The following is a 14119-nucleotide window of genomic DNA, read 5'->3' as shown; positions in this document are numbered from 1 at the left end:
AACTAAAAAAAAGCATGCTACTTTCCTCTTCTTCATCCTACTCCACTTTCCCCACCTCCCAAAAAAAACTATGATACGGAGACATATTACATTTTACTGATTGTTTTTCACTGGAGACTGGGAATGGATTAGGGCCTCATTTAGTGGATCTTAAAATAGTCTTGAATATTCAGCTGTATTCCCTCTTTTTGGATGCATTCATAGGAATAGTACATTTCTGAATTGTCCCTCTGACTTTGTACTACTCACCACATAATAAAACACCTTGGAAGTTTCCAGGAAACAGGAATATGGCCTGTGGCTAGTCAACCAAATAGAAGAGAAAAAAACATAAAGACAGGGAATTGATGGATTTAAAGGAAATGATAATGGCAAATATGTGAAAGGACTAAAATAGTTTCTTTTCTTTTTCCCCTTATATTCTATGCCAGAGGCTGAATTAAACAAAAGCTGATGTAAATAGTCGCCATGGAGATGCCGGGGATCGAACCCGGGGCCTCATACATGCGAAGCATGCGCTCTACCACTGAGCTACATCCCCTGGCACAAGTTAGCCGTAAGGGAGAATTCCTGTCCTGTTAAAAACGCGAAGCATTTTATATTATCTCGTGCTCGACCAGAGAGTGACCAACTCTGAGGATGAATTCCACCTAAAGCCTAACCCAGATTACACCCGAGTAACCTCCTTCCGGGACGCACCAGCAACATCCAGCTTGTGTCGTTACAGAGAGCAGAGCACACTTTTACAGCTTTAGCACAATTAGTCCTCTTGGCGCAACGGAATCCCAGGCGGAAAGAATTGAGGGATTGTTCAAGACCTTTTGAAAAATTTTCTGCTAGCCAAAGGCTCATGGAAAATGCAACCCAAATTCCCTCCATCTGAGTACGTTGAATGATGAAATGCACCTTGGGAGCTGTGGCTCCCCACGCGCTTGACCCGGCTCGAAGAAGCAACTGTCCAAATAGATGAAAACGTGAAAATCCTGCCTGACCTTTATCCCCACATGCAATGACTCGGGCCACACATACCATCTAGTTCACCTGATACCGAAGCTTTATCTGGGAACTCTGGCTTTACCAAGAATTCTAGATTTAAGAAGGTGCGTTTGCTTATTTCCCTCTTTTCTTGGTCCACCCGTCAGCTCTTTCCCCGTACCTCGTTCTGAGTCTCCGCAAGGCTGCTGCGCGGAAGAACGAAGCTGCACGCAACATCCTTCCCCGGGACACGGGATAGGCCCTGGCCAGGCGCTCCCGCAGAGGCAGCCGCCACGCCCCCACCCTCTGAAAGCGCTTCTCTGCCCTGAGACCCCACTGCAGCAGCCGCGGGCACAAAGGTTTTTGTGTCTTGCTTCAGATGTACAGTACAGAACAGCGACTCTTCAAACGGAAAATTACAACACCAAAGACATGATCCATGGAAGAAGTAATTGATAAGTTATAGTTTATTAAAAATTTAAAAATCGAATCTGCGAAACACACTCTCAAAGAGAATGAGAAGACAAGCCACAGACAGAGAAACTATTTGCAAAACACATGTCTGATAAAGGACTGGTACCCAAAATATACAAAGCACTCAATAGATAACAATAAAAGTACAAACAACCAGATTAAAAAGTAGGCAAAACATTTGAACAGACTACTCACCAAAGAAGATACACAGATGGCAAATAAACATATGAAAAGTTTCCACATCATATATAATCAGGCAAATGCAAATTGAAACAACAATGATACCACTACATACTTTTTAGAATGGCAAAAATTCAAAACCCTGGCAACACCAAACGCTGATGAAGATGTGGAGCAACAGGAACTCTCGTTCATTGCTGGTGGGAATGCAAAATGATACAACTGCTTTGGAAGACAATTTGGCAGTTTCTGACAAAACTAATCATACTCTCATTATACAACCCAGCAATCACACTGTTTGGTACCTATCCAGAGGAGTTGAGAGCACATCTATGCAAAAACCCTGCACATGGATGTTTATAGCAGCTTTATTCATAATTGCCAAAACTTGGAAACAATGGAGATATCTTCAGTAGGTGAATGCATAAATAAACTGTGGTATATTCAGGCAATGGGATGTTATTCAGTGCTAAAAAGAAATGAATTGTCACACCATTAAAAGACATAGAGGAAACATAACATGGAGGAAACTTAAATGCATATTACTAAGTTAAATAAGCCAATCTGAAAAGCCAATGTACTATGATTCCAACTATATGGTATTCCGGAAAAGGTAAAGCTATGGAGAAAGTAAAAACTTGAGTGGTTTCCAGGGGTTAGGGGTAACGGGTGAATAGACAGAGCACAGGATTTTTAGGGCAGTGAAAATGCTCTTTATAATACTATACTGGTGGATATATGTCATCATACATTTGTCAAAACCCATCAATCACACAACACCAAGAGGGAACCCTACAGTGAGCTATGGACTATGGGTGATGATGGTGTGTCTATGCAGGCTTATCAGTTATAACAAATGTACCACTTTGGTGCAGAATACTGTTGGTGGAAGAGGCTCTGCCTGTGTGAGGGCAGGGATATATAGGAAATTTCTGTACCTTCCACTCAGTTTTTCGGTGAACGTAAAACTGCTCTAAAAAAATAAAGACTCAAAAAAGAAGAAAAAAGGAATGAAACCTTCATGAACTCAGGACAGTGACACGGAAGCTTGCAAAGTGTGCCATTACATCCGCAGCCTCTGCCTGCCGCCTATTGAGGGAGGAGGAAAAGGCAAAAGGAAACTGTTACCCATTGTATGCTAGTGAGAACGATTAAGCGCTGGGCGCGGAGGCTCACGCCTGTAATCCCAGCACTTTGGAAGACCGAAGCAGTTGGATCACAAGGTCAGGAGATCGAGACCACCCTGGCTAACACGGTGAAACCCCGTCTCTACTAAAAATACAAAAAATTAGTGGGGTGTGGTGGCGGGCGCCTGTCGTCCCAGCTACTCGGGAAGCTAAGGCAGGAGAATGGCGTGAACCGAGAGGCGGAGTTTGCAGTGAGCTGAGATCACGCCACTGCACTCCAGCCTGGGCGACAAAGAGCGATTCCCTCTCAAAAAGTAAATAAATAAATAAATAACGATTAGGATTGGCCAGTCCATAAAGCTGCATCTCCTCACAAAAAAATGTGCTTGGCTACTGCTAGGGACCCTGCTTCTAGACTGTCAAAAATGCTGCTACAAAACAGGGTCATAAACCAGGTCCAAATCTAAGCCCTGGCTACTTGGGAGATAATTAAGATCTTTTAATGTCTTTTGCTCCCTCTGCTTTCACAGCGGCTTGCTTGAAACATAGAAGCCTGCTTCAATACTGTCTTTTAAAATAGCGGTGAGGCCAGGTGTGGTGGCTCATGCCTGTAATTCTAGCACTAGGAGGATGAAGGAAAAGAATCACTTGAGCCCAGGAGTTCAAGACCAGCCTGGGTAACAAAGTGAGACTCTGCCTCGTCTCTACAAAATAATGATAATAATAATAATTAGCGGGGCGTGGTGATACATGCCTGTGGTCCCAGCTACCAAGGAGGCTGAGGTGGGAGAATCATTTGAGCCCAGGAGGTGGAGGTTTAGTGAGCCATGATCGTGCCACTGCATTCCCACCTGGGCCACTGTGTGAGACCCGGGCTCAAAAACGAAACAAAACAAAAAACTGGTGAGGATGCAGAGACTATGAATGAAAACTACATGACCACTGACATGGAAACTTCATGTTGCAGAGTGCTCCCATGAAGCAAGGATCTTATTATCACTGAACAATTTGAGAAGAAAATCTGGCTTTTCAGTAGATGATAAAAACAGGTGGGCTGCCTTAGTTTATTGAACTGGAATGTTACACAACACAGAAAATGAACTTGGTATTCGTTGATTACTTTTTTAAACTAATCTTTTTTTAAAAGAACCGTTTAAGGTTCACAGCAAAACAAAGGAAGTACAGAGTTCCATAAGCCCCCTGCCTCCCCAGCCGACCTCCTTTTATACATTATGCATTCAGTTTGCTAATATTTTGTTGAGGATTTTTGCTTCTATGTTCATGATAGATATGCACTGTAGCTTTCTTTTGTAATGTCTTTGTCTGGTTTCGGTATTAGAATAATGCTGGCTTCATAGAATGAGTTGGGAATTATTCTCTCTGCTTCTATTTTCACTACATAATGAAATAATTGGTATGGTTTCTTCCTAACATATTTGTTAGGGTTCACCAGTGAACCTACCTGATCCTAATGCTTTCTGCTTTAGATGGTTATTGATTATCGATTCAATTTCTCTAATTCATATAGTTGGATTGTTCATTTCTTGTTGTGAGGCAATCAGTGTAGTTTTTCTGTTTCTTTTCCTCTTTATTGGAGACTATTTTAACACATAAAGGAGCAAAAAGGCCAGGTGCGGTGGCTCACAATTGTATTCCTAGCACATTGGGAGGCCAAGGCGGGCAGAACCCTTGAGGTCAGGAGTTTGAGACCAGCCTGGCCAACATGGCGAAATACCATCTCTACCTAAAATACAAAAATTAGCCAGGTGTGGTGGTGCTCCCCTGTGGTTTCAGGTACTAGGGGAGCTGAGGAAGGCGAATTGCTTGAACTCAGGAGGCAGACGTTGCAGTGACCCAAGATTGTGAAAGATCAAGACTGTCTCAAAAAAAAAAAGCCAAAAGGATATTATAATGAATTCCCATCTATTCATTACTCAGCTTTATTATCAGTTGATGGCCAATCTTGCTTCATAATCAGTATTGTTTTAATGTGTAATACTGTTCTTATGTGTGATTGATTAGAATGAGGCAGATGAGTTGTACGACTTCAGAGACTGGCTCATAAAAGACAGTAAATTTATTATGTAGCAACAGATAACAATACATTGGTATCCATTTATTTCCTACTTAGCCTTTGTATGAACTTTTTAACATGAGGTTTTGTTGCATCTATTTATTTCTTGATATAGAAAATCATATTATCAGAACATAAATGTAATTTTGCAGTTTTTTAACAAAAAAGTTGTAATTTTTTTCTATATCGATGCTGCTTTTTTCCCTATACTATTGCTGTTTGTCCTGACTTTGGGTGGACAAATTATTCTTTTTTTAAATTTCTTTTTTTAATGGGTATATAATAGGTGTATACATGTGGTATACGTGTTGTTTTGATACAGGCATAGAATGTATAATAATCATTTCAGAGTAATTTGAGTATCCATCACCTCAAACATTTATCATTTGTGTTAGGAACATTCCAATTCCACTCTCTTAATTATTTAAAAATACACAATAAATTATTGTTGACTACAGTCACCTTACTGTGTTATCAGACTATATTTTTGCACCCATTTAACCCTCCCTACTTTAGAGCCCGCTCCCTACTACCCTTCCCAGCTTCTGCTAACCATCATCCTTCTCTCTGTCTCCATGAGTTCAATTGTTTTAATTTTTAGCTCCCACCTATGAGTGAGAATGTTCAAAATTTGTCTTTCTGTGCCTGGCTTATTTCACTTAACATAATGTACTCCAGTTCCATCCATGTTATTGTGAATGACAGGATTTCATTCTTTTTTATACCTGAATAATATTTCATTATACATATGTACCACATTTTCTTTTTCTATTCATCCATTGATGGACACTTAAGTTGTAAGTAGTGCTGCAATAAACGTGGAAGTGCTATTGTAAATAGTGCTGCAATAAACATTAAAGTGCAGAGATGTTTTTGATATGCTGATTTTCCTTCTTTTGGATATATACCTAGCAGTGGGATTGCCAGATCATGTGGTAGTTCTATTTTTAGTTTTTCAAAGAACCGTCATAGTGTTCTCCATAGTGGTTGTACTAATTTACATTCCCATCAACAGTGTACAAGGATTTCCCCTTTCTCCCCATCTTCAACAGCATTCGATATTGCCGGCCGGGCGCGGTGGCTCATGCCTGTAATCCCAGCACTTTGGGAGGCCAAGGAGGGAGGATCACAAGGTCAGGAGATCGAGATCATCCTGCCCAACATGGTGAAACCCAGTCTCTACTAAAAATACAAAAGTTAGCTGGATGTGGTGGTGGGCGCCTGTAATCCCAGCTACTCAGGAGGCTGAGGCAGGAGAATCGTCTGAATCCAGGAGGCGGAGGTTGCAGTGAGCCGAGATCAGTGCCATTGCACTTCAGCCTGGGTCACAGGGCAAGACTCATGTCAGACTCCATCTCAAAAAAAAAAAAAAAAAAGCAAAACAACAACAGCAAAAAACGATATTGCCAGTCTTTTGGGTAAAAGCCATTTTAACTGGGGTAAGACGGTATCTCATTGTAGTTTTGATTTGCATTCTCTGATGATTAATGATGTTGAGCATTTTTTTCATTTTTTAAGAGCATTCCAACATCTGAAGAACATTTTTAATGTACCTCATGGCCATTGTATGTCTTCTTTTGAGAAATATCTACTCAGATCTTTTACCCATTTTTTAAAGGGAGTATTTGATTTTTTTCCCCATTGAGTTATTTGAGCTCACTGTATATTCTATTAGTCCCAAATTATTATTTTCAGTAAGATAATGACTATGGTTTTAAATGTACATAATTTTCCATGCTAAAGGAATTGTATTATCTCGCTATTTTTCTTAGCTGACATATTTAACAACAGAAATAACTATCAACTTTAAGAAGTGACTTTTGTTATCAATTATATAATTAGAAAATATTAGTCTCGGCCGGGCGCGGTGGCTCAAGCCTGTAATCCCAGCACTTTGGGAGGCCGAGACGGGCGGATCACGAGGTCAGGAGATCGAGACCATCCTGGCTAATATGGTGAAACCCCGTCTCTACTAAAAACTACAAAAAACTAGGCGGGCGAGGTGGCGGCGCCTGTAGTCCCAGCTAACCGGGAGGCTGAGGCAGGAGAATGGCCTGAACCCGGGAGGCGGAGCTTGCAGTGAGCTGAGATCCGGCCACAGCACTCCAGCCTGGGTGACAGAGCGAGACTCCGTCTCAAAAAAAAAAAAAAAATTAGTCTCTAAAGTAAGACAAAATCTGATTTCAATCTTTAGCTCAATATTTACTCATAACTATTGTTAGAATTAAATTAGATTGTGGGGAAAAGAAAGAGAGATCAGCCTGTTACTGTGTCTATATAGAAGGAAGCAGACATAAGAGACTCCATTTTGTTCTGTATTTGAGATGCTGTTAATCTGTGACCCTACCCCCAACCTTGTCCTTGCAAGAGACATGTGTTGTGGTGACTCAAGGCTTAATGGATATTGGGCTGTGCAGGATGTGTCTTTGTTAAACAAGTACCTGAAGGCAGCTTGCTGGTTAAAAATTCTGCCGGTCCCTGGGCAATGGAACATCTCCGTGTAAAACCCCATTGTATGCTTTGTTTACTGAGCAAGGAGAAAATCGCCTTTAGGAATAAGGTGGGACTTGCTGGAGCAATGCTGCTAAAAGGTTTATGGAGATGTTTATATATGCATCTCAAGGCACAGCATTTTCTTTTAAATTTATTCATGTCACAGAGATCTTTATCTATATGTCTTACTGCTGATTTTTTCCCTAAAATGATCCTATTGTCCTGCCACTCCTTTATCTTTAAGATGATAAAGATAATTATCAATAAATACTAAGGGAACTCAGAGACCGTACCGGCGTGGGTCCTCTGTAAGCTGAGCACCAGTCCCCTGGGCCCCGCTTTTCTCTATACTTTGTCTCTGTGTCTTATTTCTTTTCTAAAGTATCTCGTTCCACCTAACGAGAAACACCCACAGGTGTGGAGGGGCAGATAATCCATGGAAAGTATATGGATGAATGATACCTCATGATGGGTGGTTATGTGTTTATTTGCATGTGCACATAATTTATATGCATACTATAATACATATTATCTACATGAATGTGTGTATGTATATAGAAGCATTTAGTAATATCACCACATTTATTTTCTCTGATTGGTAAATAAGTAGGACACAGGTTCTGAAATATTTTCCTAAATAAGCCCTAATAAGACAGTAAACATTGAGTGAATTATCATGAAGAATATAAGCAAATTTAATTTCTTATGATAAACCATAGTTCCTGCCTCAGGTTTTTCCACCCCAACTCTCATCACCATGACCATTGATTTTTGGAAGAGTGACTGACCTTGAAGAATCATATTGCTTTCTCTTCTTTCCCAGTTCATTACTTATAGATAATAGTTTTCAAATATTTTAGAAGGTGTTTTGTTTTTTCCTTCAATATTGGTAAATATTACTTTATTATAAGAGATTCTTGAAAACAATAGATTGTTAAAGCAAGTAACAAAGTTGTCCTTACACTCTCCACTGTATAAAAGAAGTGAGAGCAACTCTGGCACAGGACGACCATATGTCTTAATTGAAAAGCCATCATGTTCCTTAGATTTGGTCCCTTCATGATTGCCCTGTTTCTTCTGGTCCTTTTTCATGCCAAATTACAGAAATGATACAAGCTACTTGACTTAACTTCTGGCAATTAATCTATGATATATAGCGGAAATTTTTTGTCAAAGATGCTAAATGAAAAGTTGAAGCATCATTAAACAAATAACCTTTGCAATGCCTATAATGGGCCTGGACTAAAAGGCTTCTGTAAAACTTGTAAAAAAAATGACCTATAATATTATATTTATTTTCTGTCTAATTGAACGCTGTCTTTGACATCTAACAACACTTGAAATTAAAGTGAACCATTAAAAACTGTATATGAGTATGTGTGAGTATAGTATAATGTTATGAGAAAAGGGCCCATGATTTGCAGTCTTATAATCTGGGTATGTAATGTAAAGCCATTTAAAAGTTGGTGACATAGGGTAAATTTTGGAGCATATTTCGTTATTCTTTCTTCTGTAAAACAGGACCATGTTGGCCTGGCAAGGTGACCCACGCCTGTAATTCCTGCACTTTTGGAGGCCTGGGCAGGCAGATCACTTGAGGTCAGGAGTTTGAGACTAGCCTGGCCAACATGCTGAAACCCTGTCTTTACCGAAAATACAAAAATTAGCTGGGCGTGGTGGTGCACAGCGAGTAGTCCTAGCTACTCGGGAGGCTGAGTCAGGAAAATCACTTGAACCCAGGAGAAGGAGGTTTCAGTGAGCAGAGATCACACCACTGCACTCCAGCCTGGGTGACAGAGTGAGACTCTGTCTCAAAAACAAAACAAACAAAAACCCAGACCATGTAAAAGGATCTTTATGATATCAAAGAACATCATGCTTGGTGTGTACAATGATATTGCAACACACTCAAATTATATTCTAACATGCTTTCTATGGGACTCCTTCCAAAACAGCACCCAATGGGCTTCTATTTTCTTGTAGGACACAGGTAGTTAGACATATGCTACATATGTTTTAGGGTTTTCTGAATACTGTATTTTGAGCATAGGTATGTTCTGTCTTCTGAGTAAAATGTTGGGTTTTTCAGAAAATTCTGTAATTTATGAGCTAATCCCACAACTTCCCATTAAATAGATATTTTAATAATGCTATATAAAGAAAGACTGGACCTTGCCACAAAAAAAAATATTAAATAATTTTGGATATACAGCTAAGGGCAGACAGGAAAAAAATCTTTCATATTTGGAATATATGAGTCCATTTTGAATACAGTTTGCTCTAGTCACAATGGAAAGTAATCATTTGCCAGGGACACTAGACATCATGCTAGTTGTGCTCTACACTGCAAGTCAAGTTAAAACCTGCTTCATCTCCCCTGTACACCTGTAGGTATGACACCACCTTAGTTGTCTCCCTTGGTGAGACCTGTCCTTTCTCTGTTTTCTATTCTCATATTCTAGCAGTCTGATGAGCCTTTTGGACCAACCAAGAGACATTTGCCAGACAAGTGGGATCCTTTCAGGTTCAAAACTACTTCATGCGATGTCTCTGAACATGAAAATATTCCCATAAGGGCTGCAGAGGGCAAAAAGCAGAGAGCAATAACCTCACCTGGATTTCTAATAATTTCCTGGGATTTCTAAGTAGGTTCCAAGAACATTATGCTATCCTGAATGAATACACAGCTAAGATCACTGTAGCTTACATAAGGTTTTCCATGAATACCATGAATGAGCTCCCAATCTTCAAATCACAATTAACCCTTTCAATTCTCACTCTACCTATTGTTGCTCTCCTATGTGGCTACATAATAAGAATCCCAGTCAGGGATTCCTGCAGAGTTGCCGTCTCAGAGTTATTAGACTGTGCTTGTCAAATACATTCACAAGACTGAATCTTAAATTTGTAGGCATCTTAAATTAATCATGTTTAAACTCAAGCTCCTCCCCACCTTCTGGCCCCATCCAATGCCCACAAAGCAAAATGAAAACCTAACAACAAACAGGAGAGCGCACTCCTTTCCTGTAGTGTGGTATAAGGTACCACTACCTACACCAGGACGAAGACGGGGTTTATATTTTGAGGATGTATCCCCTTTTCTGCTTTTCAAACAAAGCATTGCTCTATTTATTTATTTGAGACAGGGTCTCACTGTATTGTTCAGAAGTTCAGTGGTGCAATCATGGCTCACTGCAGCCTCAACCTTCCAGGGCTCTGGTGATCCTCTCACCTAAGCCTCCCAAGTACCTAGGACCACCGGCATGCACCACCACACCCGGCAATTTTTTATTATTTTCATTTTTTGTAAAGACGGGGTTTTGCCATATTAGCCAGACTGGTCTTGAACTCCTGGGCTCAAGCCATCTGCCCACCTCCCAAAGTACTGGAATTAGAGGCGTGGGCCACCGTGCCCGGTCTCTCCTTAATTTTTGCATTTAAACAAAATCCCAAGCACCAGAAACCTCTGATTAATGGCTTCAGCCATTATCTTTCTGGCCTAACAGCTCAAATTCAAATGCCCAGAATGGAGCAAGGTGAATTTAAATGCTTTTTTGGTATATAAAACACTCATGAGCAGAAGGCCAAGGCCTCACCCCCGCGCAAGGACTTGAACCCTGAATCCTCATGCTAAAAGTTTAATAGCTCTACCAGCTGAGCTACCTGGGCTCACCACAGGGACATTCCCCTCATAGCATAAGTACAGAGAAATACATTCAGTTATCGTCAACTTTGTCTTCCATTCCAAAGGAAAACAACCGCTTTCAGAACTACCTCACATACTCAAACCAAAAACAGCCGGCAAATCCCATTTCTACACTCACCAACCTACTACCACCACAATCATCTGGCTTTTTTCAAAAGCCACCAATACCAGCCGCTACTACACCTCAAACGAAACCTAGCCACGCGGGAATGTCCTGAAGAGTTCGGCTCTGTAAACAGCCCAAAGACGCTCTCAAAAGCCGACAGTTTGGGTAAAAATGAATGGTATCTTCCTAGGGCACGAAAGGTTTAGGCCCACTTCCTTTCAAATACACAAGACTGTAATATTTTTTCGTACCTAGAGGACTCAGAGAAAACGTGCAGAGCCTGGACATGTCTTATTTACTTATCCATCCAAATCCCTTACGTGCCTAAAGATCCATATTCAAGCCCTCATCTGCCCGTTTTGCTGACCCCAATCTCGCCTCACCCCTCTCTCCAATCACCCTTCCCCTTCTGATCTCCTCACTGCCTCCTCCTAGGCGACGACTTACCAATAACTCAGCCCACTCCATCCAGCTTGAATTCTTGATTTTCCAGGGCAGGATTTCCTAAATCTGCCGGATTTCGAATCTAGGGAGCTTTCTAAATGATGTAACTTACTGCCCGGCCTCCCCTAGACTGTGCTTTCGGTCGTCATCCAAAACTCATGTCTGGGTTGACTGTCACACAAAACGGTGGCAAGAGGATGACAGCGTCGACCCTTTGAGCTGTGTCAGATCACGTTTGAGACGCTCAACCAGGCGTACAAAGTGTTAGTTCCTTGCATAGATCGTGCCCCAGTTCACACACCTCCCTTGTCCTCTCCTGATTCCAGAGAAAATCCCATCTGAAAGAGGCTATGTATCCGACGGCAGCATTCCCCCTCCTCCTCCCTACCCCGCCTACTCTCTTTCAGATCGGAGCTTCCGCGATGGAAAAGCAGCTGCGGGTCCCGGCTGGGTGACCACCCCAGGTGTGCCAGACACACGCTGTCGCTCTGCATTTCAGGCTAGGTTTTGTGAATTCTTTACATTTCTGTTTTACATCCTCCGTAAGGACCTAAAGTTCCCCAAGCAGCATTTAACTTGACTTCTTTAATTTTCTTTTCTTTTCTTTTTTTTTTTTTTAAGACGGAGTCTCGCTCTGTCGCCCAGGCTGGAGTGCAGTGTCTGGATATTGGCTCACTGCAAGCTCGGCCTCCCGGGTTTACGCCATTCTCCTGGCTCAGCCTCCCGAGTAGCTGGGACTACAGGCGCCCGCCACCTCGCCCGGCTAGTTTTTTTGTATTTTTTAGTACAGACTGGGTTTCACTGTGTTAGCCAGAATGGTCTCGATCTCCTGACCTCGTGATCCGCCCGTCTTGGCCTCCCGAAGTGCTGGGATTACAGGCGTGAGCCACCGCGCCCGGCTGATTTTCTTTTTGTGTTACCTTTGGTGTCCTTAGGCAGAAGAAGTTGAGAGAAAGGGGCAACTTGAAGAGGCAAGAAAATGCTTCATTCCTGGGGCTTTGTGAATGGAAGTGCTCGCCAGGGAGTCGGCTGTGGAGCGGATCTTGGAGCAAACTGACAGGTAGGAAGATATGTGAAGCAGAACAATGAATCCCAGGGTCCAAAATCAGTCTAAGGCCAAGTTTTATTATGTTTTCGAGAAATCTATATCAATGCATTTCCAGTCTTCCTGCTACCCTCACTTCAAAGGCCTTCTCCCCAGACACGGGAAAATCCAGAGCTCCAGATGTAAACTCTCTGCAGAATTCCAACTTTTTCACTTTTTGTCCCCTGCTTTGATAAGTGAACTAGCATCCAAAAGGAAACAAAAATGGAACTGATTTTGGTACATTCCTCCAGTGCAGAACTATGCTTAGAAACAAAGTAGTTCTTCCGTCTTATCATTTTTACTGGCCCCTTGTTTATACGGCCAGTGTTTATTTTAGGAAACTCAAGAAACTTAGGCATCTGTCTATGCTTAAACTGTTCCCCACCCGCCACCACACACACACACACACACACACACACACACACACACACACACACACTGCCCCTTTGGCTGCATCTACCGCAGGGATCTTTGGTGTGTTGTTAAATCATAAAATCTACTTTATGATTGTACAACTGTAAACACAAGAAACTTGATTTTTCAGAAGGCAAGTGTAAGAAATGTAGTGAAGAAGAAATTTTAACCCATCACCCACTAATACTCTTGCAATTTTATTTCAACTAAGTGTTTTCTATCACACAGTTGTCAAAATCTTCAATGAGAATCTATTTACTATCTACCAGACTCATCACTCTGCCAAAATCCGGCGTCAAGAAGAAAATTTTTACGACTTTAAGCCTAAGCCCCTACCAAATCGAACTCTCCCTGCATGCTGATAGCATCTGGCCCTCAAACTTGCAAATGTGTTTTCAAAGTTCACATTGGCATGCTCCGCGTTCCTTAAGAGACGCGGTTTGGGTTATCCAAGTTCTTCCAATCACTCACCCAAAAAGACCTGAGATCTCCTTCCTCCAAGTAAATGGAGGTCCGTAATGAAAGAGGACGGATTGGCTAAAGGAAAAAGTGGAGGTGCCAGGGATTGAACCAGGGACCTCGTGCATGCGAAGCACGCGCTCTACCACTGAGCTACACCCCCTGACCCTTACAGGTCCTGGGTTCTTTTATAAAATGTTATTGCTATTTTTCTTGTTGGTTTTGCTTTGTCTTATTACAGTTTTTTAATTTAAGAGTTAGCTAGAGAAAGTCCACTGGATTGAATGTCATTATCTCCGAGGTTGCAAGATTGGATACTGTGTAGTGGCTTCATTAGACGAGTAACAGAATGTAGTCTCAATAGCACCGTTTTTGATTCTAGGACCTTCCCTTTCCTGGTAGCTTGCTCCAAGGTCCACCCAACAGCGACTCGGTGAGAGTCGCTTGCCCCCACCAGGATAGTCCTGAGAAAGTCTCAAGTCTCCGACGTACGTAGCAGCGATAATGACTCCGAAAAAAGTGCTTTTCAGCCCGGAGGCAGCCGCCAGCTTTCGCTGAACTTCACACCATGGTGGGTCGG

The 14119-nt window shown here is 41.8% G+C and overlaps 2 non-coding genes across 2 annotated transcripts; both read right to left on the bottom strand.

The window, feature by feature from the left end:
- Positions 1-469: 469 nt before the first annotated feature.
- TRNAA-CGC lies at positions 470-541 on the bottom strand. Its single transcript has one exon. It is a non-coding gene; the product is annotated as a tRNA-Ala (tRNA).
- A 13089-nt stretch (positions 542-13630) lies between these two features.
- Positions 13631-13702, bottom strand: TRNAA-CGC. The gene has a single exon. It is a non-coding gene; the product is annotated as a tRNA-Ala (tRNA).
- Between the last annotated feature and the right edge of the window lie 417 nt (positions 13703-14119).

This window comes from Colobus angolensis, unplaced genomic scaffold, assembly GCF_000951035.1.
Source record: "Colobus angolensis palliatus isolate OR3802 unplaced genomic scaffold, Cang.pa_1.0 Scaffold237, whole genome shotgun sequence".
In the NCBI taxonomy this organism is placed as follows: domain Eukaryota; kingdom Metazoa; phylum Chordata; class Mammalia; order Primates; family Cercopithecidae; genus Colobus; species Colobus angolensis.
The sequence above is the reverse complement of the archived record's forward strand: the minus strand, read 5'-3'. Positions and strand labels throughout refer to the sequence as shown.